We start from the raw sequence: 23,718 nt of genomic DNA, 5'->3' as shown, positions 1-23,718 counted from the left end.
AAATTCAGATTACATATCATAAACACAATGTAACACTCAGAGTTAATTATTACATACTACTCAATTATTTTTAAATGTGTTGATCATCTTGGCTGTAATTATGCTTTGTAAAAGTATCAATTAATCACAGGCTCGCCAGTTAACCTAAGGCTAAATCATTACTTCAACACAATGATCTGTTTACCACAGTTCTGTTAGCCTTACTAACAGCTCTGCCACTGACTTCATCAGGCCATTCACTCACCTTCTGGCTTTTATTGGCTGCTTTTCCATATTGGCCCTCACTTAGATTCATGCTTTACTTGGGCAATACTGCCACTTATCTTTTGGTTGCCTTGCCATTGTTTATCATGACATATGACCAGCTCATACTTCATTCTCCCCCATATCCCACTCCAGATAAAAAGATCAATAAATCCAATAAAGAATTCAAGAGAAACATTCCTTCACTGGAGAGTAGCTAGAATGTGGAACTCTCCACCACAAGAAGCAGTTGAGGTGTATACCATTGGATGTCTTTAAGAGGAAGCTAGATAAGCACACGAGGGAGAAAGGGATAGAAGGATTTTGCAGATGGGGTGAAATGAAGTGGGTGAGAAGAGGTTTGTGTGGAATATAAACACCAGTACAGAAATGTTGGGCCTTAGGCCTATTTTAGTGGTAATGTAATAATAACATAATTACAGGTATGTAATTTCTATGTAATTCTATGCTGCAAATCAAAAATAAGAACAAAAACTGCTGGAAATGCATAAGGGGAATGTGTAAAAGGAAAAGGCAGAATAATATTTTGGGTGAGGCCCTATATGAAAGTAAGACATCCCCTATGTAACTGCACCTAGAACAAAGAGGGAGAAGCCCAGTTAGAGACAAAGGATACAGATATATTAATCACTACTACAAGGCAGCTAATTAGATTATAATATTGATTTACATTGAATATATTGCACAGAAACAGGCCCAAATATTAAAAGCTTGAAACATTGGAAGTCTTTTTACAACCTGACAGAGATTACTTCTGTATATTATCCAAAATTTCTCACCTTCTCGCAGCTTTTTGAAGAAATGTTTACAAGGTGCTAGTTTTCAGACTATCCACAGAGGGAGCTATTTACTTGTATAGTACAGAAAGGATTTGTGCAAATTGCATATGAATACATGATATAATCCAACAGCATCTTAGGTAGAAATAATGTCCACATTGTAGTGATGTGTCAGATGCACAAAATGTACTCCTTACAGTGATGGGTAGCTGGCATATCAGTTTTTCAACAGCTACTAATAAAAATTGGATCTGGAGAGATGTGAATCATCAGAAACTGTAGAGACAGAAAATGCATTTTCACACCAGTTCCCAATTTTGCAAACAAAATTGTCAATTTTGTGTCTGAATATATCAGGCAGTCACAGGTCCAGAAGCAGGGCTTAGAGGGATGATAAAACTATCTCTCTCATACACCAACAATGCACCTTAATAACAGCCTTAGAATGTTGCCAATGGGACATTATGTTCCACATCAGCTGCCCTTTGTAACCTTTATAAACTTTTTATTACTGAAGCCAAATAATTATCAGTTATGTGCTTGTGGGTGCAGACCAACAAGAAACTGGTTTGAAACCAGATCAACTCATTTTGCTGATTAACCTTACAGCTCCAAAGAGAAGCAGCTTTTATCACAGGATTCAAGGCTGGATTCAAATTGTGGACTAAATCACTCAGTGATCAAATCACTTTGTGGTTTTTACATCAGATTTTGTTTTTTTATTTTTAAGTTGAAATCATTTCATTTGAAGAATTCTGTTCCTTGCAAAGTTGTTTACTTTTGCACCCAAAATGTTGTAAGTTTCAGCCTCTTATGCTAATTTTTCCCCCCAATTGAACCCTGACAAAGGGATAGAATGAATCTTGTGCCTTTTGAAACATCCTTGGGATGAATATTTAAGCCACAATGGGGCAGGAAAGGAGGCAAGCAGACAGGTGGGTAAATTTGTGCTGCCAGCATGTCAGTGTGCCAGTGTGCCATTGTGCCAGCGGGCAGCCAATTGACCTCACTAAAGGCACTTTAAGGCCTGTTGTTGGAAGCCAATTCCCTGGAGGCAATAGTGTAGATACTTAAGATGCCCAATCAGTGCCAGGCCGGTGGGCCAGCACTGCAGCTCTGCTTAGAAGCCATCATTGCATAACTGGTTTCAGCTGCAGCTACAGACTAGCCACAATAGTGGTCCGGCTGCTGAGGCCATTTTTAAATTTAAAGTTAAAAAAATTGGAAAGAGGATACCTCCATCTTGAGGCCGTCCTTTCTCTCACTTACCTGAAAAAGCACCCTGCAGCTTCTTCAGTGCTGGAGGGCCTCCTATTGGCCCTGTAGCTTCAAAAGCCTGTCTGCTCAGTTGTACAGTGAACCCACCCTCTGGCCATTAGTTGCCCAGTCCAGGGAAAAATCACAGCCCGGTGACTGTTTCCTACAGTGCGGCTTCTGACCTTCATTTGACACCAACTTTGGGGTCCCAAAGCCCGCAGAGAAAATCCTGCCCCTAAAGTTTGAACTGAATTAAATAATTGGAATGAACAGATTTTAATATTATCAAGCTATAATGTCTGCAGTGATATTGCAAAGTAATTGTCATCAATCATTCATTCAGCCTTGACTTGCCTCATTATCTTCACTATCTGCTGTTGGTTTTTTTTAAATTTTAAAATAATTGGAATGACAGATCACTGCTGTTCCTCTCTGAGAGGTGTTCCCAGGAACTATCCTCTGTGCACTTTTGAAAAATTCAGTGTTGCTGTGGGAGTATGTTCCTTATTCATGACTGGCTTGTGTAAGGGTTAAGATCTTATAGCATACAATGAGTTGACAAGTGGAGATCCATGAAAATGAAAACATATTAAGGGCAATATATTTGAGTATTGCTGAGAAAAAAATATTTTGTCGAAGCTTTTTGGCTTGCACTCATCAGGATAATTACACAAAGCCAATGTAGGGAAGCAACAAGTTTATACGGTATGAGAAGAGAGTGCTGATTGGTTGGCAAGTGGACTCTGATTCCTCAGGGGCAATGCCTTGACCAATCAGAATCAAGCTTAGTGGTTTAAAATTTCAAACGATGCTTGGCAGTTAACTGTCAGTCACCATTAACTGGTGCATTCTCCATGACAACGCCTCTGCCAATCAGAGTCCACTTGCCAACCAATCAACACTCTCTTCTCATATAGTATAATGTTGTTGATTCCCCTGACATTGGTATTCTTGTGATTATCCTGATGAGTGTAAGATGAAAATCTTTGAAAAAATGTCTTTTCTTAGCAATACTCAAGTTCTGTGCTACCAAATGACTATTTGTAATATGTCTAAGTCTTTGTAATGAAAGACAATGGCCGGGATTTTCTGTTCTCTCTGGCATTGGGCATGTTTGGTGGTGTGAGCAGATAATGTGGTGCAATCAGTTTCACGACGGTGTGACATGACTGTCCGCCCAGCCTGTCGCCAACGGGCCGCATTTCGCACCATCGGACTTCGGGGCCCTTGCTGTAATACATCAGCATATCATTATTAGGTTAGCCTGCCAGAATCATGGCACGCGCCACCACTCCCCGCTGGATTGTCCATCCACAGCAGCGAGAAAGGAGCCAACATGTTTCACAACAGCACATAAGTATTTGGCAGGCAGCACTTTTAGGAGAACTCGGAGGTGAGTACACAGTAATGTGCAGCACTCACCTGGGTCGCCTGTTGGACTTCAAGCTTGAGGGGCCTTGTGGGGTCAGGGTTAAGAGCAGCCTTGCTGTTATTTGTGGGGTGGGGGTGAAGGACTGTTCTGCCGTTGAAGATAGTGCACAAACATTCGGAGTGGGGAAAGGGTGCATGAGGAAAGTAGCCACGCATTATGGCAACCTGTATAAAATGACCATTCCTCTGCAACTGAGACAGTTCAGGTGCAACCATATTGATATGATTTGAGTCGGGCTTCCAGGTTATCAGCTCACTCAAGCAACGCAGAGGCATTAAAGTGCCACCAAGTGCTCGAAAGCTTTTCATCCCCTCCGCCCCCAACCCGGCACAGACTGCAAAGTCACGAGCATTTTAGTGGATGGCAGAACAGTTGGACAACTGCACACATTGTACAATCTCCTTGCTAAAGCTGGCCATGGAGCAGTCATTGCTGGAGGCACTCACAGCCCCTTGCAATGTCAGCATCCCGGCATGATGAAGCGGTGAGGTGATAGCAGGTGGCTAAATGAGAGCCCATTCACCGTGGAAACGGTATTTCCCAGGAATGCATAATTAATATGGTGGGTTTGGGACGATACAGTATGAAAACCCGCCATTGCGGCCGGTGGGTAAAACATCGTATTAGTGGCCCACTACTACACAGTGCAAATCTGGGACAATTCTGTCCAACATCATAAACAGGCAGATACAGTTTCTTTTAGACATTGTGGTATTTATTTGCCTGCACTACGTGAAAACTATCATTTATTTTCAGGGAACAATCAAAAAGCAATGACTTTATTGTGAAACAATTTTACAAACTTTCTCATTTTTGTTATTAGCCATGTGGATCCCATCCTCTGATAGTTACACAAGAGTTCTACAGAGGATCAGCACAGTCTAAATAATCATTGTAAACTAATTGCAACAATGACAACTTGCATTTCTAATAGCATTGTTCATGTGGTAACATGTCCCAAGGGATTTCACAAGAGTATAATTGGACAAAAATTGATACTGAGCGAAAGAGGGAAACATTAGGACAGGTGAAATGAAATACACTAACTCAGAAAACTTCCAAAATGCAGCTGAGAATGGCAAACCTTGCAAAACATGCCAACCTATCATGATGTCAAATGGAAGAAGGTGGGCGAAGCTCGAATCAGTCAGGCTTTACTCATGCTTGATGTCACCTAAGCCCTTCAGTTGGATGAAGCAGCAGACACTTGGGAAACCACCACCTGGAAGCTCATCTCCAAGCCACTCGCCATCCTGACTTGGAAATATATCACAGTTCCTCCACTGTCACTGGGTCAAAATCCTGGAACTCCCTCCCTAACAGCACTGTGTGTGTACCTACACCACAATGGCTGCAGCAGTTCAAGAAGGCAGCTCACCACCACCTTCTCAGGAGCAATTAGGGATGGGCAATAAATGCTGGCCTAGCCAGAGATGCTCACACCCCATGAATGAATATTTAAAAAAGCAGTGTAATCTATTCATGCTTTCCATAATTCTAAACATATTTGAGCAGATTACACATGAATTGCCCTTTTAAAAATTGAAATAGTTAAAAAGTTGTCATTTCTAATCAAGTTAGTAGTGCAAAATATTATTCTAAATTCACTAGTCTCAGCACAGCCACTCCTATTGAGTTAGAAATAATTTTTCAGACGTCTGCAAACTGAACAATTATGACAGCAGTTTGGAGCTGAATATATTCTGAATAAGATTCCACTGCAGGTGCTCCCAATCTTCATTCATTTCCACTTTGATTCATGCTGCAAGATTAGTTTAAAAGTTTCACTCACTGTGAAAGATTAAAAAGTGCTAAAATTGTACTCACTGTGAAAATGACAACATAAAACAGCAGATGAAAATTTCAGCAGGAGGGATGTGCCATTGTTTTTTGAAGAGACAGTTATGACTCAGAACTCGAAGACTTATGTTGACATATTTCATAAATATTCTGTCACTACTTCATAACATATCCTTGAATTTTCTCAGAATGTTCTGAAAACTGTAGCTATTGAAGTGATGCATAAACAGCTGAATGGGGACATTGCTTAAATGGAAAGAATTAGAATTGTTTCTCTTCACAATATAATAAAAGTTGAATTCAGCACTATTGTATGTGGTATTTCTGTATCCATAAACAAGCATATTGCACAATAAATTCATCATTGTTGACTCACTTTCTCTTACTTTAAACTCTAATAGTCATTTTTATGTCAGGTTACACCACATAATGGCCCAGATTTTGCTCTTGTAATGACAATGAAACTGTGAGCGCTCGCCTTCATTACTGTGTAAAATTGACAGCAATTTCTGGCCTGCGCACGTGAGCAGTTAAACATGGAAATCAGTGATACTCTGCTCCTCCACACGGTGCAGTTTTACAGGCTTCACAGATGAAATCAACACAGAATCACTTATTCAATCAGGAGTAACTGAGTGTTTAATGGTGTATTAAGTTATAAATACTACTTAATAACCTCTCTGACCCTGAAAAAGTTGGAGTATCTTTCCCTCCCAAGAACACATTAAAATTACATGATCTTTAAAATAACAAAAATATTTTTATTGTTACCCTTTAAAGTTTATTCACGATATTTCAGTTTCTCCCTTAACCTCATGTGTATATCACAACCTATGTTTCACCTTCTGTACAATGATTAAAATGTGAATTATGTTCCATGCTTTTTACTTCTTGCTTTGTGGTCCATGAGAATCCTTCATTCTCACTGGCTGATCAGCCCCCCTGCTGCCTGCCCTGTTGCTGGACATCACATATCCCTGTTGTTATGACCACAGCCAGTGTTAGTTGTATCCTATCACCTTGTGATTCAGGATGAGAGGATAAATTGCTTTACTCCTAGGCTGTTCATTACTTCTCTAAACAGCTGTGACATGAAAGTTGATATCTGATCTGACTTTATTTCTTTTGGTAAATCCATACCTTGTAAAGAGTTTGGTTAACTCCTCCACAATCACCTTTGCTGTAATTTTCCTTAAAGGTATTGCTTCTGAAAATCTGGTGGACACATCCATGATTGTCAATAAGTATTGATTTCCACTTTTAGTCTTAGAGAGGGGTCCTACACAATCAATTAGGACCCTGCTGAAAAGTTCCTCAAGTGCTGGAATTGGTATTAAAGGTTCAGGTTTAATTATTGCCTAAGGCTTTCCTATCACCTGACACGTGTGATATGTTTGTCAGAATTTGGCTACATCTTTATGTAATACAGGCCAACAGGCCAATAGAAATGTTTTTGTATTTTAGCTTGAATTTTCCTAATTTCCAAATGTCCAGCCACTGGAATTTCATGAGCCACTCTCAAAATTTCATCCTAATGCTCAGATGGTATCACTACTTGGTGCACGACCACCCACTTTTCATCTGCCGGAACATGAGGTGGTCTCCAAATCCTGATTAACACATTTTTCTTAATGTAATAACACTCTGGAATACATTTTGCTTCTGTTTCAGAATAAGCTGTCTGATCTAATTTCTTTCATCTGAATCCTTCTGTTGTAATTCCACTAACTTCACTGAACTAACTCCTTCAACATCATTGTCTTTAATATTCTCCTCCTGAGTAATCTTTTCAAAGATTGATCCAGTCAACTGAATTTTAGTATCCCCACCCTGTCTCTTAGATTCCTCCTCTTCCTGTTTAAACTGGTGTGTTTGTGATCTCATTACACACAATCTGAAAACAATCCAGGACGTTCTTTCGATAACACCTCTGTTGTTTATATCTCCACAGGCTGCTCTACTACAGTAATAGTTGTGAACACATTCTCACTTCTCTAGCTACCACCGATTCTTCCTGCTTTGCCTATACACAACCATTGGGTTTTCTTGTCTCTGGAACTCAGAGCCCACAGTACTCTTATTTCCAGAACTTTTCTGAGTTCCAATTACCACAATTGGTTTCCTGTTTAATCTCATATGCCCAACCTTATTACAATGATAACATATCAATTTCCTTAATTCAATCTACTTTCCACATCCTTCAGCTTGATCTTTTTTACTAACATTTTTACCATTGCTTGGTTTTCTAAATTTCCAACCACCTTGCTGGTTTCCATATGACCCTTTCCCTACACTTAACTGTAAAAAATATCATACATATCAGCTGAAACCACAATTTACCTGATCTGTTTGCTTTGTCTCTCATCTAAATATGTCTTAATGTTTACTGGAATGCTTTTTCTAAATTCCTCCATAATCATAACAGCTCTTACATTTTCAGAAGTCTTATCTCTCCTTTCTTCCTTCGTTCTAGGTTTCACTTTAGAGAATTCATACTCTCTGGCTTCTTTCTCTCTCTGATGCTCCCTATCTCGCTCCCTCTCCCTTTCCTCACTTGCTAACTTCTCTCTCTGAAGTTCAAGCTTTTGCATCTCAATCTCTTTCAGTCTTTTCTTTTCCTTTTCCTGCTCCTCTTTTTCCCATTGAAGCTTTATTTTTATTTATGTTAATCTATCCTTTTCTCTTTCCTTTTCTTTTCTTTCTAACTCAAGCTTTTTCATTTTTCTTTCTTTTCCTCTTTCTTCCAATTCAAGCTTTTGCTTTTCTCTATCTCTTTTTATATTAAGCTGCTTCATTTGCAACTTCCTCCAACTGTGACACATTAGTTTCAGGTCTCTCCTCCTCTAACTTTAAATGCTGGGTAAATACTTTAACTATATCAACCTTACAAAATTCCACTTTTATTTCTACATGCACTTTCTCTGTTAACTCCTTCAGCTGAGTTTTTGTCAGAGATTTCAAATACTCCACAGATACATTTTCCACTCCCAGAAACGTTGTAGCAATTGCCAGAACCACGTTGCAGTCTAACCATTGTAAAGACCCTCAACACAAAACTTCCGAGTTCAGCATTCTTCTCGTACTTGTATTCCCAAACTCCAATTCAATCAAGAAATTTTAATAATTCCACAAAGAGCCCCCAAATTTGTTCTGACCACAGTCGGTGTTAATCGCTGCGCCAACCAAATCCCAAAGGGAAACTTGGCTCATGGGCCATAACCTTTTTTTTCGAATTCTACGAGAAGAAGACCTATCAACCTCAGCAGCAAGAGGTCCACTGACACTTCAGAGTTTTTAAAAATTAAAAAGTAAAAGTTTTATGAAAAATGAAAACTTAAGCACACAAGATTACAGTTACACAATTAAGGTTAGTCTTGCAAAACATTCCCTCAAACTCACAAGTAAACCTTCCAGGCAACACTCTCTTATAGATAATTAAATATGGAATCCAGTAATATCACACAAGGCAGACTGCTGCAGCTTCATTAAAGGTGTACCGCATGATCTGTACCCTCTTCCACTTTGCTGTGGAGTTCAGTTCAGAGTAACACTGCTTACTGCATCTCCAGCTCAACAGCTAATCATCTCAATAGTTCAACAGCTCTCTCTACCTCAACCTCAACAGCTATACACAGTAACTCTAATATACCTTTTCTCCCTTTCATCTCATTCCCATTGTTCTCACACCCCTTTGAAACACAAACCCTTCCAAATATAAAATCTTTCATATTTCCATCTTGTCTTTGTTTTTGGATCAATAAAAATATAATATCCCCAATACTATTTACCCATGGACCCCTGCAAGATGCAAACATTTTCCTTGTTCCTTCCAACTCTCCTTTTAAATTCAACAACCTCCCAACTTATCTAAAAATGCAAATGTTAGATCTAACCTATTTATTTGTACCTCAGACTTAACATCTTTAACATTTTCATGTTTCCAAACACCCAGGCAGCCTAACTCCTATCAACCGCTTGCCCAGCTTAATTAAATATGTTGGGAAATTATGTTTAATGTCTAGTTTTAGTTTAGATCACACAATCAAAGTATATTAATCAGTTAACCTTGAAGTATACTATCTTTTTAAACTGCAACCAATAGAGGACACCAGCAGTTAATATCATGTGATTCTGCTTGGCTTCATTTGCAAGAGAAAGGCACCATGGGATTTGAGACACAATCAGGTAACATACGAGTGAGTTAATTACAGAACAACTGATGAAGAGGCCCTTGTTGCACTTATCTCCATATTACACAGCCACATTGAGTTGCCACCTTCAAGGTTGAATTGGCAAACTTATATTCCCCCACATCGTCAGAGCCTTATCAAAACTGGGTGTTATCAGGAAAGGGAAGGTAGGAGGGAAAAATAACAGCAGCTGTGTCCTACATTAAGCTAGTTTTACTTTGTAGTGTTTTAGAAGAAAGCAATTATATTTGACTCAATGTATTCTTTGTATGAAGAACTAACTTTTATAACTGTATAATCTTTTTAGACTTTTATCACTCAAGACTATGGGCAGAATTTTCAGGGGACCCCCCCACCTCACTGCATGCCATTGCGATATTTCATTGGATGGGCGCGCGATGAAGTTTGAAACATATCCGCCATTAATTAACGGGCTAGTTTAGGCCCTTAACTCGACAATCGACACTGATTTTCAGGGGCCTGTGCAATCTTTGGCTCAGCAATGGGCACAACGGGCAGGCGGGTAAGGGACTTTTTAACAAAACTCACCCACGGGCAGGATAAGAGGGCTCAGTGGGGTTGTCAATCTGGTCTGTGAGTATTTATTGCAGAAAGTGTTTTAAACCTGCCTGTGTGATCTGTAGCAGTTCAGAATGAATTCCAGCAGCTTTCTCTGTACTTTAAGCTTCAGCTCAGCTCTCTGCAGTCAGGAATCTTTATCGGGCCTGCAGCTTTCCGGAGGCCTCCCTTTAGCCTGGGTATGGATTCTGACATCTCCCCACTGGAGGCAGCTCCTCTGAGGAGGAAGGGGGGATAGAATAAGGAGGAGGCCAGGAGTGGACAATCAGCCTCCAGGGGAGCCACCTTTGGGAGGCCAGGCACAGACACAAGGGGCGCAGGGCCAAGAGGTTGTCCAAGGCGAAAGGGGCCACAGAAGATGCCACTATCCTGCTGCCAGGGTTTACAGGCGGCGAAGCAGCTACCTCAATATGTCTGAGGTGCAGTGCCGAAGGAGGCTCTGACTGTCAAGGGAGACAGTCAACTATATCTGTCAGATGATTGGCCCTGAGATCTCCCCTAACTGTGTGGGTGGACACCCCATGCCAGGGGCTCTGAAGGTCACAGTTACCCTCAACCCCTATGCCTCTGGCTCCTTCCAGGGCTCAGTGGATGATCTTTACGGTGTCTCCCAATCAGCTGTCTACACTTGTGCCAAGCAGGTCACAGATGCTCTGTTCAGATGGGCATTGACCTTCATCTACTTCCACTGGGACCAGACAAGTCAGACACAGTGAGCCAAATGCTTTGCAGCCATTACTGGCTTCCCCTGTGTCCAGGGTGCTATAGACTGTACACATGTGGCCATCAAGATGCCAGCAGGTGAGCCCGGTGCCTTCGTCAACAGGAAGGGTTTCCACTCCATGAACGTGCAGATAGTGTGTGACCACAGGATGCTGATTCTACAAGTCTGTGCAAGGTACCCAGGCAGCTCCCACAACACCTACATCCTCAGACACTCCCAGGTGCCAGGGCTCTTCAGTGCTCCAGCCCGGCTGGATGGATGGCTGCTGGGTGACAAGGGCTATCCCCTCAGAAGGTGGCTCATGACGCCTCTCCACCATCCAAGAACAGAGGCTGAGCAGCGGTACAATAGGAGCCATGGCTCCACAAGGGCTGTAGTGGAGAGAGCCATCGGTCTTCTCAAGATGTGCTTCCGATACCTGGACCGTTCAGGGGGCGCACTCCAGTACCACCCAGATCGTGTCTCGGTGATAGTGGTTGCATTCTGCACTCTCCACAATCCTGCACTAGAAAGGTGGGGACACAGTGAATGATGAAGACGTTGATACAGTGTCTGCGGCTGCACACGATGAGTCCAGCAGTGATTCCGAGGATGAGGAGGCACAGGGCAATGATGAGGGGCTAAATGCTGACCCAGAACTACACCAAGGAGGCAGGGTCACCCGGGAGACTTTAATCCAATGAACCGTCAGCTAGCTCCACACAAATGGATCAGGAGGACCAGCCTTGCCTGACACTTCCATACGCGGCACTTGGGTGCTACATCTTCCACCTCATCAGCTGCAACTAAAGGCTTAGTACAGAAACCTCAATGTCCACTCAAACACTCATGATATGTCTGTGAAACATACAAATGCAGCACAAAAAACCACCCTCAGCCATGGTCAGAAAAGTGGACTTTATTCCCACCAAAATAAACAACAAACGTCGCTCTGATGCAGATAATGAAATATTCCCTAATCTAGGGCCAACACAAAATCACCAGTGACAAATCCGTGGAGTGCCTAACGTGCCTTATGCTTTCATTTCCGGGTGCTACGTCTTGGTGCTGCCCCCTCGCTGGGAGTGGCTTCTGAGCCAGCTGCTGACTCTGCTGTCCTGTTGGCCTCAATGACCTTGGTGGACGTCCTCTGGCCAGTGGAGCCTGTGCTGGTCCTGCCTGGGAGGGAGTGGCCAGTTCCAGAACTGGCATCTCCCCAGTTGTCGCAGCCTCACTGGATGAAGCGGTCACTGGCAGAGGGTCGAAGGAGCTGCTGCCCTCATCCGGAGCGCCCTGAGAGGTGCCCACAGAGACGAAATGCAGCTGCTGCACCGACGTGAGGTCGCTTCGGGCCTCCCTGCTCATCGTGGATTGATGGGCACCGAGCTGGAACACTCGGTGCCCAGACCATCTCCTACATTGGCATTGACCAGTTGTGGCCACTGGCGCTGTGAGGGTTTGCAGGTCCGAGCGTATCCCCAGGAAAAGCTGCTTGTTCTCCTGGAAACCCCTCTCCATGGAGGAAGCATGGCGCTCTGACATGAGGCTCATGGCATCACTGATGCTCCGTGTGGATTCCTCCACCACGGAGACCAAGCGAAGCACAGCCTCACGTATCACTCCCAGATGTTCCCACACACCTGGCTGCATTTCCTGTAGCTGCTGCATCACGGACGACTCCAATGACACATCATCACAGCCCAACTCGGCATGTGGCTGGTCCCCTGCAGTCCTCAAGCTGCTGGTGCCATCGGCACTCTCTGTCTCTGCCATCTCCTTCAGCGATTGTGAAGTGCCCTCACCGCTGTGCCCCGGGACACTAGCCGATGTTGCAATGCCCACCGAGGTGCTAGTCCCTGCGCTGGTGCCTGCCTCACTGAAATGGTGTGATGCAGGTGACAGTTCAGGCCCCTCAGGTGTGAGGGGGGGGCATCTGCACTTCCTCCTGGCAGATAGGCTCTGATGATGCTGAAATTAACAACAAGGACAGTGGATTAGTTAGCGTCCACACAGTGACACACTTTATCCCTTTCCCCCAGGCTCATTATGTACTCAACCTTCCAGAACCTATGGAGACGAATATTGGTGGGTGGCAAATAGTCAGGAGGAGACCCAAACATTACAGGCGGATACAGACAGGCTGGTCAGGTGGCCTAAGGAATGTCAAATGGAATGTTATGTGGATAAGTGTGAGGTGATGCACTAGGGCAGGAGAAACAAGATACGGAAATGAGAAACGGTAGGACCGTGGAAAGTAAGGAGGATCAGAGGGACCTTGCTGGACATGTCGACAGGCCTGTTAAGGTAGCAGGACAGGTGTTTAAGAAGGTAAATGCCATACTTGCCTTTATTAGCCGAAGAATTTAGGAACAGGGAAGTAATGTTGCAAGTGCAGAAAACGCTGCCTAGGCCACAGCTATAGATCTTGGTGCAGTTGTGAAATGCACTTCACAAGAGGGATGTGATTGGAGTGGACAGAATGCAGAGGTCGTTGACCAGGATGCTGGCTGGGCTGGAGAGTTGGAGTTATGAGGAGACATAGCATAGAACGTAGACATAGCCCGAACAATCCCCATCTACCACTACTCTCCTCCATCTGGCTGAACTTGTTCTCATACTGAACAATTTCTCCTTCAAATAAAAGGTGTGGCTATGGGTACCCACATGGGCCCCAGCTATGTCTGTCTCTTTATGGGGTATGTGGAACATTCCTTGTTCCAGTGCTACTCCAGCCCCCTCCCACAACTTTTTCTCCGGTAAATCGATGATTACTTCGGTGCTGCTTCATGCTCTCGTCTGGACCTGGAAAAATTTATTAAATTTGCTTCCAATTTCCACCCCTCCATCATTTTCACATAGTCCATCTCTAACACTTAACTTCCCTTCCTTGCCCTCTCTGTCTCAATTTCTGGTGATAGACTGTCCACCAATATCCATTACAAGCCTACCAACTCCCACAGCTACCTCGACTACAGCTCCTCACACCCCGCTTCCTGTAAGGACTCCATCCCATTCTCTCAGTTCCTTCGCCTCCGTCGCATCTGTTCTGATGATGCCACTTTCAAAAACAGTTCCTCTGACCTTAAACCAGCTTATATTTCACCTCTTTTCTATTGTTACTTAGTTCTGTTGAAGAGTCATACGGACTCAAAACGTTAACTGTGTTCCTCTCCACAGATGCTGCCAGACCTGCTGAGTTTTTCCAGGTATTTTTGTTTTTGTTTTGGATTTCCAGCATCCACAGTTTTTTGCTTTTATCATAGCCTAGAACGTGGTTATTTCCCCTGGAGGAGAGGAGATTGAGGGGGTGACATTATTGAACTTTATAACATTATGAGGGGCATAGATAGGGTCGACAGAAAGGAACTTTTCCCCTTGGCGGAGGGATGACTAACCAGGTGGCAGTGATTTAAAGTAAGGGGCATGAGGTTGACAGGTGAGGTGATGAGGAACTTTTGACACAGTAATGTGGGACGCACTGGCTGAAAGGGTAGTGGAGGCAGAGACACTCCTAACATGTACTAGGTATTTGGATGTGCGGTAGCGTTGCCCTGGCATACAAGGCCATGGTGATAGTGGTCAGAAATGGGACAAGGCGACTTTGGAAGGTGCCGGACATGTGCATCTTCGAAGGACCAAGGGACCTTTGTCTATGACCCACACGTCTGACTCTATCAGTCTGTGAATGAGCAATGGTGCTACATTAACGATTCAAACAATCATCAGTGCTTTGGATGGTGGGAAGACAGAGCAGATGGAACTGTGGGCCCCAAATACCTGGCTGCTTCACCCCAGCCTCACCGACACCTGTGGATGTGGGGGCATGGCACCTCTCAAGCACCAGGGCCTCCTGCTCGAATTGGCTTAAAATCAGCAGCTGGGCCTGGCCACCTCCAGTCCGTGAACACTCACAGGCATCATGAGCATTTTTCATTCATTGCGGCTAATTGCACATGGACTCTGCACGTGCACACCGCACCCCAATCACAGTGGGCCATATCAGGCCTCCAGTGCCTCCTGTGCACACTACTGCTGATCGGTCACCAAAATATAGAACAACTGGTCCACCCCCCACCGCCCCCCCCCAATGGCCAGCTTGGACACATTCTGCGTCCATCACTTTCAGAAACACAGGGTCTTAGCTCCCATGGTGAGGAGGCACAACTACATGCAGTGTCGAGGGCAGCAGATGGTCCTTGGCCACGAGAACTTGAGGCTCCCCTTCCACAATCTCAACATCATGAATTGGACGTGTGTTGGAGTTCTAAGTATGTGCCGAGCTGTATCTCCTGCAGGTTGTCCCCAGACTAGTCATGTGCGACTAAGAGCAACACATGGTGAGGGGGAGAACCCAGCTTCTCATGAACCACTGAGGCTGATCTAAGCATGGGCACTACCTGCTTGACCACCCAGCGTGCGACAAATGCCCAACATGATTCGATGCAGTCACCACAGTAAGACTTGGGGGGAGGCTCTCAAAGGCTAAGCCTACCTGCTGGGTTAAATGTCCAAGGCCGACATGGTCCTCACCCTCCCAGAGCGCAACAAATCATTGAGCCGCTTGCGACACTGGATCCAGGTGCTCCGCACCACATCGCGGGAGCTCACCACCTCTGCCACCTCCTCCCAGGCACGTTTCATCATCTGGAGGGGGCCTCCTCCCTCCCATCCTGGGGGAACAGCACCTCCTGCCGTGCTGCCATCTCCCCGAGAAAGGCAGCAAGGCAATCATCAGAAAAGTGAGGGGCACATTGCCCCCCCCACCCCCCCCGCAACTCCGCTGGCCCACCCTGCAGCCTGCACTGTTCCTGACCCACACCCTGCAGCCTGCCCTCCTCCTCTGGCCTTCCCTCAACATTGGCCTGTTGTGCAGACCCCCTGTGGTGCCACCTGTAGCTGGTCATTGTGAAGAGGCTAAAGGAGGCTGCCTGGCCTTTTTTTAAACTGACTGCCACGTCACCATTGGACCCGGTGGTCTGTACACGTCCGCCGCAGCCCCCACACTCCTGCTATCCACGGGAGTCGGAAATGCGCCTTGTGTGCTTTAATTGGCCCATCTGCGTAAAATGGTGTTCAGGCCCATGGCCACACCTGCTCCGCCTGCCTGCCCATTGGAAAATTTTGGCCTATGTATTAAATGAAGGTATAAGGAGACTTTACTACCTTACATTTTAAATACTAATTACTGCCATGCAGTTATATTTTATACACCCTGTATAACTTTTAAGTATTACCTATTTTGTAAGCTTTTGTTTTAGGCCTACATAGTTATAAGGTTATAAGCAACTTTTCCAAATCATCCTTTTGTTTTAAAGATAAAGAAACTCATTCCAATTGCCAATAACCACAGAGAGAACAACTTCACCCAGCAGATGGCCTCTAGAGACAGTTATTGATAAGGGCATCATTCATGAGGACATGATAGCATGCCTCCCCTGTCCTAAACAAATAATCAAAGGAAGATACCATGAAGCACTTTTTTGGCTTAGCAACAAGAAGTAATATCAATTGATGACCATCACCCTTAGGGCCAATCACAGACTGATCATGCACTTCTTAGACCAATCACAATACAATAACATCATTGATCACACTGTGGGTTGTGACTTGGAAAGAGTTAATAAGTAACAGCTTTCACTGACGAAGGTGTGCTGAATTTGAAACTGAGCACTGCTTGTCAGCTAAAAGCAGAAGAGCAGAATCCAGAGAGAGAGGAGACTGAGTGTCGACCTGCACTCAAAGCTGAACCAGGAAGCAAGAACCGTAGTAAGCCTGTAAAGTTGCTGCCCTACTGTGAGAAGTATGAACTTATGACTTATTAGTTTCCTGAGTTACTTCACCAAACTGTCTCTTGTTGCCTGAATGGTTAAAGTCTCAAATGAACAAAATTGGAATTTAAGTTCAAAAGAACTTAACAAATGACATACACACACACACACACACACACACACACAGAGGCACTTGGCCTTCTTTACAGAATTACACAATATTCCTCAAAATATTTTAAGAAAACATCCATTCTCACACCTATAAATGGTGCTAAATTCAAAGTGACATTGGAGTGGAGGAAATTGATACTCTCAAGCCTCCTAAATGCTTGCAGGCAGTTTTTTCAAGGTCAGTAGTAAGGGCTGTCCCTTTGCTACTGTCTGCGATTCCAACCTCTGTTACTTTTGGCTGCTTCACTACTTTGGAATATTATTTCACCTTGGGAGCAAGTATGATTTGAAAAAGTGAGAATGGGAATGGGAGAAGTGCTGGTTAGTGGAGAGACTAGAGAACAAAGTTAATCCACACGATCTCAGTGTGAACAAATGTCGCATCTCCACAGGTTTGTTGACATCACTCAGAAGCTTAAAAGAAGAAACTGGTCAGTTAGTGAGAAAGTTATAATTCTACAATAAAGAATACTCTGAGCCTGATAGAAATACAACATCAGGGAAACAAAGGGATGCTCTATAATCCAGCCAAAACACCTGGCTTAGCAATATTTCCCACTATCACTGACTACCAAGTGAAGAATTATTCATTTTTCTAATCTTCGAGGTAAAATCATTTAGCAGTGAGGTGTGAACAAATCAGATATACTTTTGTTTTATTACATAATCTAAAGCATATAAGACAAGAGACATCTGGCAGCAAGTCACAAGCCATGTTTTATTGGCAAAAAGTACAAAAGTAACAGTATGTTAACTATGGAGTTTTATTCAAATCTTGCTCCAAATTTGAATAATGGTAGAGTCATTCCATATCTTTCTAGTTTGATCGCATTGAGTATAATTATTTCTGAGTTCTTTGCAAAAACAGCTGAAAGAAAAGTGGCTGATGTAACTTTTCTAAATACTTAAAAAAGGAAGGGGAATTTTAAACATTACACCTTCACTGGGGTCCTTGGCCCACCAGAAATGCTGACATATGAATTCCCAACCATTTAGTGATTCGAAAATCGCATGCAGTGGGCACTCAAATATCCATTGGGCTGTCTGGGTGGGCATACCTGGAAGGACAAAGTTAGAAGGTTCCTCCTAAAGATTGCACTTGGAAACTTGTTTTAACTTAAATTTGTCACACAATGTAAAAAGCAACCACCTGAATATAGCAATCTTATTTTTGGTGAGAGAAAGTGGTTAAAGAGTTAAATTTCTACTTTGTTTTTGATATTCTATACAAAAATGACCAAATTCTGGTTGTTTTCACTATTCTGAAACATGTTTCTCTAAGGCTTTGCTTCATCGTAATTTTTCATTCCAAACAGCAAAACCTGGCATTTTTTGAAAGGTATAGAAGTTACAGGTAAAAATTGATATTCTAAGTTGTGGTCTGGTACTTTTTGTTCCCACATGATAGATCTGGGAACTCTCAGATATAACCCACTAATGAAAAACATTGCTGCAAGGATTTAATTTTATTTTTTAGTTAGGAAATTTGAGTGTAAGTTATGTCTGCCATCTGTGCAACTTTAAAGCACTTCCCCTGAGTTTCTTTGTGCAGTTTAAGCCCCACTGTGATCAGTCTGCTGTGTACCCACTGACTTCTGTTGTATATGCCAGAGAGAGTGTTAATGATGTAGCAGCTTTGAGTTTCCTATTTGCACTGCAAATGCACGCTGAATAACTTTGAGAGTTCTGTGACATAGTGGTTGATGCAAATGGAGTGAATAGTTCCAAACACTGAAGTGTCTATAGATTCTGATTACATCAGGGAAATACTTTCTAAAGCTTTTTATTTATTGCTATTCTGTCTACCGATACCTGAGTTTTCTTCTTCTAGGATCAAGCCACCAACATATTTTTGAACCTCTTGCCCTCTACCCACAATCTGAGCTTCTTGGGAGGTGATATCACATTCCCTTTGTGCATATGTCATTATTGTAGAGGAGAAGCACCACACAATGGAGCAAAGGAAGCCCAGGCAACATTTACTGACAGAGACATCAAGGCACGTCGATACTGAAGGCCTCTCTTCTCCAGAACAGAGTCTACCTTTCACTTCACAACCTTACCTTCTTCTTCCCCACTTTCAAATAAAAAGCCATTTCCTTAAGGGGTGACCCATCCCAAAAGGTAACACATCAATCTTCTCTGTCCCGACGTGAACATGCCAATCACTGCCAGTTAATTGAAAACTTCCACATCAATTATGTGCACCATATTCTGCCTGACTCTATTCATCAATAAACAAGCACTAGGTTAGTGGGCATTTTATTTTATTACAGTAAATTCTAAAACACACACAATCAACATTCTCTGCCTCTGCCCACATCATCCTCTTTCTGAGACATTTCTCATGCTTCTTCTAGGTGCCATCTGAGGGTCTGGATTGCAGGAGATGGTTGGCTGCTAATGGTCTACAAGAGGCCTATGGGATTGAGAAGTCCTTGTCTCATGGATGCTGACTCCTAGCAGTGAAGAACTGCTGGCTGCACCTCTGGGTCTTGCTCTTGGGCAGGCTGGTCTCACCTTCCATGACCCACTGGTGCTTTAATTCTGAAGAGGTAGGTCCTTAAAGAGAAAATGAACAAATGTGGGCATTGTTTGGCCACTTTGGCTTCAATTGGCGGCGGGACAGGAAGGCCATTCATGATCCCTTCCCATCCTGGACTTAAACAGGCAGAGGAGGGAAGGTGGCAGAGACCCACCTGTTACCCTGCCACCTGATTAAATGTACTCCCCCACTCCTGCCACCAAACTCACCTTGAGGGCAGAGACTTGCCCCAAGTCTCTGGGTGTATAACTGACTGGTAATTTATGTGTGACTGAGTCCAGTCATGCACCTATCCATCTTCTTTAAGTTACAAGCTGCATAGCATGGCAGAGGCATGGGAGTGGGGGGGTGGGTTGGTGGTGTTTGGGGGTGGGCGGAGTAGTTGGAGATATTCAAAAAGGTTAAGGCAAGTCCGGCCTTTTGATCTGAACAATGTGGACAATTTTTTGTGCAGGAGTAAGTTGATAATGTTTTGTTAAGTATGAAATTAACACAAGAAGGGAAACATGATGTATGATGCAGTAGACATGGCATAGTTACAAGGTATTGGATAGAGAGATTGAGGTGGATAAGGAGGATTCCTAGATCGTAAAGTCTGTGAAAGAATTGAAAGGAAATGTAATAACCAAAGATAGGACTATGAAATATGAAATCACGACAGGAGAAGGAGCGAGTAGCAGGAGCACACAGTGAGCAAGAATTGGAAGTAGGACAAAAGACTGAGAATGTGAAAGGAAGAAAAAATGGAGACCAAAGATAAGACAACAGAAATAAGGAGAGAACGGAAGTAGTGCAATATTGACTTTAATAGTGACACCAGTGACAAACTTGCAATATAAATATATTATTAACAGCACATTAAATCCTATTTCCAGTATGATATAATTATGCTGCATTATATTAACATTTTAGGTACAACTAGACTAATTATATTTCCTTTACTAAACAGTGATTTAAAGAAACAATACAGACTACCGTGTAGTCTTTGAAATGGGAAATGTTGGAAATATGCAGCATCTATCAAACCTCAGGAAAACCTTTTCTTCAGAATTGGAAACTAAAACAAGCATTTTATAATAGTAGCGAAAATGATATTTGCATTGGGGAAATCTTAATCACATTTCCTGCTATGTGTTTCCAACATTTTCTCCTTTGGTTTTAGATTTCTAACATTTGCAGTTTTGTTCTTTCTACTCACATTTCATAGGGGTTTTACTGAGCCTCAATATAGCTCCAGGAAAAGATCAACGGAATACTCAGGAAGATGTGTAAATGGTTAGCAACAGCTGACCACATAGTTTCCCTGGAATTTCAACAGGTCTCCAACAGCAAGAGGCTTGTAGAACTCCCATGGAATTTCTCTTAGTTAATTAAACTAGTGCCATATGGTATCTTTGCTCTACTCTTATGTTTTATGTCAAGACTGGCTCCAACTAAAAATGGCCTAAGCTCTTGCAGTATATATGTATCCTGTATGTTTTATATTATACATATATCATTAGGTGGAATAACAAGAGGCTTAGCCCAGGCAACCGTAATCAGGACAGATAAATTTGATCTAAAGGGTTGCTGCAGAACTCATGAAGGCCCAAAGAAATTGTATTAAGTTACAAATGAGAAAGTAAGAGATTTTCCATTGCCTAATCCACTCTCTGCAAAACTGCTATTCAGGCATCCCCAATGTAGCAGGACACTAAGGTAAGGAACAATGAATTTATGAACTGGCATCTTTCATATGTATCCTAAGGGAATCATTAAAGTCTTACTGTGTCTTCATGGGTAAATACTGCACTCAATGTGACACTTAGCCTTACAGATCAAGAAAGTGCGAGGTTCAGTCCCTGTATTGTGCTGATTTAACAGGGCTCATCTAGAGCAGTAGTAAGAGGAAGTTTCAGCCCTTTTGGGTAGGGAGAGCAAGAATCAGCTAGAGTTCTCACTTATTTTTGTCTTCCAGTGGCTTATATTATGTCTTATAAGTGTGTGTGCCTAAAAATTATCAGGTATAACCTTTATTTCCTCAACCACCCCATTTTTGATGCCCCTGACTCCAGCTTTTCTTTCACTATTTCCATCCAGTCATTTCCCCTAGTACAGCTCTGTCCTTGCTTCTTCAAGCTCAAGTGCATACTCGAGCATATCTAGTACACAAATTGAGTTAGCCATCCATTAAATCTGGCTGGACCAGGCCTCATTTGTCCACAGCCAAAGCTGACACATACTCTGAGATCATGATGGAGAACAACCATAACCCTTGACTCTTTTCTCCACTACCAATACATTTTTACCTTCTTTTCTGTCCCTTCACCTTCACCTCAGTAAGCCTATAGCCGGCAATCGCTAATTTTTGTAATTTTATTTCTGCTTCACTTTTGATTTTTAGGAAAATCTTTATTGAATCTTACTTTGCAGACATTGATTTAAACCTAGATGAGATTATGCTTTGATTAATAAATCAATAGTAATCAGTAGTGATATTATTAATTGTAGATGGGTTTTCTCCAATGTGTTTTTTTATACTGGCAATTCACAGCTGATGTTTGGTCTATATCTTTGTTTTCCCTTTTCGAGCTGGATTACTAAAATAAATGTTGTCTTTTATTAATCAGAAGTCCTTTTGTTTGTTACATTTGATGACCCTTGAATTACAAGCCTGGACAATGAGTAGCCTTACGTGCAGGATGGTCAATTATGCCGTGGAATAGTGAACACAGTGACTTAGGAGCAGGAATAGTCCATTTAGCCCTTTAACCTGCTCTGCCATTCAATATATCATGGCTGATCTGGTTGTGTCTCAACTCCACTTTGCCATCTGCCCCCCATAACCCCTGACTCCCCATTTAAAGATAAAAGTCATAAACCGCTAAATAACCATTTCCTTAAAAAAACACAAATCCATAACAAACCTCAGAAGATGGAGTTTGATTGATGGACATACAACCTGATTGACGGCAGATGAGAGACACCATCAAAAGATGTGTAAAAAACTTGAATATTGTGAAGCCTGCAGAGCCTTGTGAGGAGAATTGATAAGAATTCATGTTTTTCCAGACTCATTGGGTGGAATTCTCCCATGGCAGGTTTTGTGGCGAGCAGGAGCAGAGAATCCAGCAGGAGGCAAAAAATCGGAAACTTGCCATTGTAAAAACAGGTTACAGTTCTCCCAATGGTGTTTTCATGGCAGGTCAGTTAACGCGCCGACTAGTGGCATGAATTCCATTTGCATTCATTAGCATGTCCTGAAAGCTTATTAAATTGGCTGCTTGCCAGAATCTTGCCACGCCTTCCAATCTTCTGTCACACCAGCAGGAAATTACAGGCGCAAAAGCCTGTTTGAAAAAGGATGGCATGCACAAGTCAGACCTCAGTTCACTGGCAACTTCGAGGTGAGTCATGCTGCACTGGCCTTGTCACTTTGAATGCCTCTCTGCTGGAGCTGTAGTGTTGGACTGCTCCTCGTTGCTTTCATTGTCCCGAGGAACAGGACTGTGCTGTAGTACTCATGCAGCCCTCCACTTACAGAGTACAGCACTTCAACTGGGGATAGGCTGTAAGGTGAGGGGTCGGGCTGACAAAGACAAGGGAGGCAAAGGGAAGGGAAGGCTGTGGAATGGCAGTTGGGGGAAGGGCAAGCACGAGGGGTGCCTTTCTGGAGTCACCCTCTAACCTCTTGCTGCTGCTGGAGTGAGGAGGAACCTGGTCAGAAAGAAAGGAGGAAGACCTCCTTGCAATGAAAGCCACTGAAAGCCAGCGGCTGTATCATATATGTCATTCTATCAATGAAGGCCTGTCACCAGCATTGATGCTTCTAATAGGCCAAAGGGCACCCACTCATTGACTGTGAGCATCTGATTGGTCATTAATATGCCATATCAGAGATTGGAGCACAGAGCGAGGTTGGGTCACTCATCTCAGTTAAACTTTAGCATCCCACGCAGGGCTCAAGAGGTTACATATCTGGGATGCCATCTTGATCACCTTGATTAGTGTGCTAGTGCCTCAGGGACAAGGCAGCATCAGTCACCATGCTAATAGGGCAAGAAAAACTATGGATCCTTACAGTCTCCAAATATGTCATCCTCTGAGCTTTGCTTTCTTGTTCCTTGAATCATTGATGTCTTCAATGTTTCCTTTCAGAGAGAAGGAAAAAGCAGATATGGATCCAGGGCTCAATGTTGCCTTTGTCAGAATCCTAATACATTGGAGGAGGTGATGAAGGGAGAGATGCCT

This window comes from Carcharodon carcharias, chromosome 17 (assembly GCF_017639515.1).
Source record: "Carcharodon carcharias isolate sCarCar2 chromosome 17, sCarCar2.pri, whole genome shotgun sequence".
Taxonomy (NCBI): domain Eukaryota; kingdom Metazoa; phylum Chordata; class Chondrichthyes; order Lamniformes; family Lamnidae; genus Carcharodon; species Carcharodon carcharias.
Note: the sequence above shows the minus strand (reverse complement) of the source record.